Below are 5,202 nucleotides of genomic sequence, written 5' to 3'. Positions count from 1 at the left end.
TAGAGAAAATCATTATCATTATTATCAGCAGACACGTTGACTTTGTATTTATCTCTGTATCCATCCATCTATCAGTACGTACCCCATGCTGTGTGCTCCTTCAGGTAACAGCCCCGGTACTCGATGGTGTTCGGGTGGCGAAGTTTCTGCAGGAACTTCACCTCTTTAATGATGTCCTGCCATTTCTGAACATGAACATACAAAAAGATGCTTGTCTTGTGTTTTGAGCACCTTTCATATACATAAAAAAAATTAAAAATATATTAACATCAATAATTAGACCCATCTTTGTTTGTCGAAAAGTACCGTAATGAAGAATGATTATTGTTAAAAAGGTAGAGGAAAACATTGAAGACATCTGGAAGTACTTATTTATTCACTTTTCCCACGTTTATTAAAAGTAGAAGAATATGACAACATGAGGTTGATTTTAAAAAGGTAGACATTTTTTAATGAACTGAAAGGTTCATTAGTAGAGGATGAACATTTACTTAAGAAAATAAGCTATATTTCTTTCGTGTGTTACCTCGTTTGTCTGCTTGCCGCTGTACGACATTTTCTTAATGGCCACCACCTCACTGTTGCGCACATCTCGGGCCTATAGGGGGACAAAAACACTATCATCAGAAACACTCAAGAGAAAACAGGGGTGCTTCTCACTTTGGTTAAATGGAATCCTTGCGTCCCTTCACTTGCGTCGTTTCCCTGCGTTTAGTCCCTCCCACCAGGGAAGCATGGAGAGACACAAGGAAACCACGAGAAGCGGGGGAAATGAGTTTTAAGAGCAATGTGACGTTGTTTCCTACGGAGCGTCACGTGAAGCGACGTCCGTTTGTGATGACGCCGCAAAGCTGATCGTCTGACAGGATTCATTCTGCCAGCCGGGGACCAACAAACAGCGTTTGGTGCAATGCCCTCGTTTTCAAAAATGTAGAACAACACTGTTTACAGGTAAATGATGGACCTATGTTTAGAACTACAATTTGTATCACAGTGCTTTTTTTTTGCAGCGATCGGTATTATAATCAGGTTATAACAGATTCAAAGGGGATAATTCACTCAAAACATTATTCTACATATTTTCACTTATTTGGTATTAAGGCTGGACAATATGGAGAATAGGGATGCACCGAATGGAAATTCTTGGCCGAAAACCGATACCGAAAATAGGAAACAGTTGGCCGAAAACCGAATGCCGAAAGGCCGAAAATGATTAATAGAAATATATATATATATATATATATATATATATATATTATATATAATGTATACATTTTTTACCAATGTTGTTCAGCTGCCTGATTATGGAAAAAGACATGATTATGGCTAAACTTAACTTAAATAATAATCACTATTATGGGTCCATAAAACATTTATTCAGCACTTTTGAATGTATACAGTAAATTAATTCCAAGTCAAGTGCATTTTCTTTTCTCTGTAGGATAACTACAACAAAGTGCATTCAGAACAAAGCCAAGGTGCTTTAAAACTGCATAAACATCTAGGCCAGTAGGCCCACAACAAAATAGTGTAAATAAAGACTGTAACAGCCAGGCCTTCAACAACAACAAATGCACCTATAAGTGCATGCATACAAATGTGCAAACTGGATAAATCCACATGAATGTAACTATTTACAAATGAAATTACAATTCAATTTCAAGAATCTGTAAATAAGGCTGTCTGTCCTCAATAAGCAAAGTAGTACACCTTGTATAAAGATACATAAAGTGAAAACTGGATACAAAATCCACAATCAATTACAAATTAAATTACAATTTCAAGAATCTGCAAATAAGGTGGCCTGTCCTCATGAGCAATGTAAAAACAACCATTGTTATCATTTAGATTACCAAAAGTACAATATATTGAACACTGTGCTGCTGTCATTTCCCCCTAATGATAACCTGAGATGGTGAATTAAAACTCACAATGAAAATTGTTCAGGAAAGTGGGTATAGAGTAGACATGTAGAACTAGATAAGGCTTATGATAAGCCAGCATTGTCTACTTATTAAGGAAAAGTGGGTGGTTATTTTTAATGAACAGTAGCTTCTCTGCTTTATCAGCCATAAGTCTGTTCCTCTTCTCATCAAGCACATGAGAGGCAGCGCTGAACAGTCTCTCGCTGTCAGTGCTTGTGATTTGATCTTACTCCGCATATTTGTCCGGGTGTTTTGATTTCAAGTGGTGGATTAATCCCGAAGTGGTGAAAGTCTTTGCAGTTACACCCCCTCGAGAAATGTCAGCTGAACACGTTTTACAAATCGCAATCCGCGCCTCTTTCTCTGATATTTTTAAATATCTCCAAGCGCCAGACATGTTGGCTGTGAGCCAGCCGCGAGCATGGTCGCGAGCCGTGCTTGTCGCCGCGTTTTGATTACGTCATCACAACAACACGTTAGCTGATCAACGTAACCCTGTTCCCTGACATTCGGTGATATGCCCTTTCGGCCGAAAGCCGAAAGGGCCTTTTTAACCATTTTCAGCCGATAATTTTCGGCGGCCGAATATTCGGTGCATCCCTAATGGAGAATATACAATATTTCTGATCAATGTTTACCAATACCCATATCGCGACAATATTGTATTTGATTTATTGTCATGTGGCCTTTAAAACCATGAAAAGACAAAAAAATAAGAAGATATATAGTCCCACATCTCAAAATTTTATTTATTTATTTATTTCTCTCTCTCTCTCTCTCCAATTCAATTCAATTCAATTCAATTCAATTCAAAGGGGCTTTATTGCATGAAAGTTAAATTAAACAATGTTGCCAAAGCATCACAATACAAAATAATTAACAACATTAACAGACATTTCAAATTTTTACATATTATTGATGATATATATATACAGTGATACAATTACATTTCAACACGTGTGTGTGTGTGTGTGTGTGTGTGTGTGTGTGTGTGTGTGTGTGTGTGTGTGTGTGTGTGTGTGTGTGTGTGTGTGTGAGTCTCATTCACTGTCCCTCAGGTTGTGGCATGTGTATACATATTGGGCAGCAAGGTGTGCCTTGTCTCCTTCTCCTAGGAGTACTCTCAGTCTTGAGAGGTCATCAACCTCCTTGAAACCTGGGATTACAGAGTTCAACTTGTTCCAATAAATGCTCCTTACTTCGTTGAATGTTTGGCACTTCAGGAGGAAGTGCATCTCTGTCTCAGTCTCACCTGTCGTACAGTGACCACATGTTCTGTTCTCTTTGGTTGCCCAGGATCTTTTGAGTCTTCCTGTTTCGATTGCCAGTTTGTGGTCACTGAGCCTGTACTTGGTTAGGATCTGTCTCTGCTTTCTATCTCTGACAGTAGAGAGATACTCTGCCAGCTCATACTCTCTGTTTAGAAGCCAGGTAACATTCTAATCTACTTTGGCTTTTAGTTTCTTCTTCCCAATGTTGTAAATAGTTGTCTTTACATTGTGTTATAATGCGTTTGACTGTGATTGGTGTTTGGAGAGCAGTGTTGTTGAGAGACTGGTCAGAGTGGCTCTGAGAGGGGGCAGCTAGCCTCAGCACCAGCTGACATAGGGGACTCTTCTCTGGGGTTAGCTCTTGGCTTTGGAGGGCTTTGGAGTGGAGGTGTCTCGGGGGCTGGATCTAAGGTGGTTAAAGAATGTCAGTGCTCTCTTTTGAGTGTTAATGATCAGTGGGTATCTGCCTAATTTCTGCTCTACATGCATTTGTTGGTGTTTTTCTCTGAACACGTAAAATGTATCTGCAGAATTCTGCATGGAAAGACTCTGTTGGATGTTTGTCCCAGCGGGTATAGCTCTGGTGACTGAGTGGACCCCATACTTCACTACCGTACAGCGCAATGGGCTGGATCACACTATCAAAGATTTTGAGCCAGATTTTAATTGGAATTTGGACATTATAAAATGTTCTCTTAATTGCATTAAGAGCTCTTCTGGCTTTTTCTTTGAGTGCATTCACTGCCATGTTGAAACTTCCTGATGCTGTTATGGTTAAACCGAGGTAGGTGTAACTCATACTATGTTCGATGATATGATTATTTATGGTAAACTGGTATTTGTTCTCCTGACATCTGGGGCGTTTTTGGAAAACCATGACATTAGTTTTCTTCATATTGACTGCCAGGGCCCAGTTCTTACAGTACTGGTCTACTATGTCCAGCTGTTGTTGTAGTCCTTGTTCAGTAGGAGACAGCAGAACAAGGTCATCAGCATAAAGCAGACACTTCACCTCTCTCTCTAGGAGGGAGAGGCCAGGAGCAGCACAGTGATCCAACTGAACAGCAAGTTCATTTATATATATATTAAATAAAGTGGGACTTAAATTGCAACCCTGACGAACACCTCTTCTCTGGGTGAAGAATTCAGTTTGTTTGTCTCCAATTTTAACAGCACACTTATTCCCTAAATACATTGATTTAACCAGATCGTACATTTTGCCCCCTATACCACAATGTAGAAGTCTATAATAGAGCCCTTCGTGCCAAATAGAGTCGAAAGCTTTTTTGAAATCAATGAAACAAGTGAATATCTTACCATGTTTTGTTTGGTGTACATGTTTGTTAACTAAAGTGTGAAGGGTATATACATGGTCGGTGGTGCGGTGTTTTGGAAGGAAGCCAATTTGATTTTGACTCAAGATGGATTGTCGGTTAAGGGAAATCTTGTATTCTTTTATTTAGAATACTACAGAATAATTTCCCCAGACAGCTGCTGACACAGATGGCACGGTAGTTATTAGGGTCTGATTTGTCTCCACTCTTATGAATGGGGGAAATGAGCCCTTTGCACCAGATGTCAGGAAAACATCCTGACTGCAATATGATATTGAACAGCTTTAATACTGTACCCTGCATCTCTGGGGTGCTGCATCTGAGCATTTCGTTTTTAATGTTGTCTGGGCCACAAGCTTTCCTTGGCCGGAGAGATTGTGTCTGTGTGGTCAACTCTTCCCAAGTCATTGGGAAATCAAGGGGGTTTTGGTGGTCTTTAATAGTTTCTTCTAATGTTTGGAGTTTCTCTTTTGTAATACATTGATCTGAATTCATTAGATTTATTGGTATGTCTTTGTACAAACTTTCAAAATGTTCTCTCCAGATGTCACTGTTTTGGATGGGTAATGCTTGCGTTGTTTTGTGTTGAAGTTGCTCCACAGATCCCAGAATTGATTTTGATCAATGGCTTTCTCAATATCCTCAAGTTTCATGTGGGTATAATTTTGTTTT

The sequence above is a fragment of the Notothenia rossii genome (genome assembly GCF_949606895.1).
Source record: "Notothenia rossii genome assembly, chromosome: 8".
Classification (NCBI taxonomy): domain Eukaryota; kingdom Metazoa; phylum Chordata; class Actinopteri; order Perciformes; family Nototheniidae; genus Notothenia; species Notothenia rossii.
The sequence above is the reverse complement of the archived record's forward strand: the minus strand, read 5'-3'. Positions refer to the sequence as shown.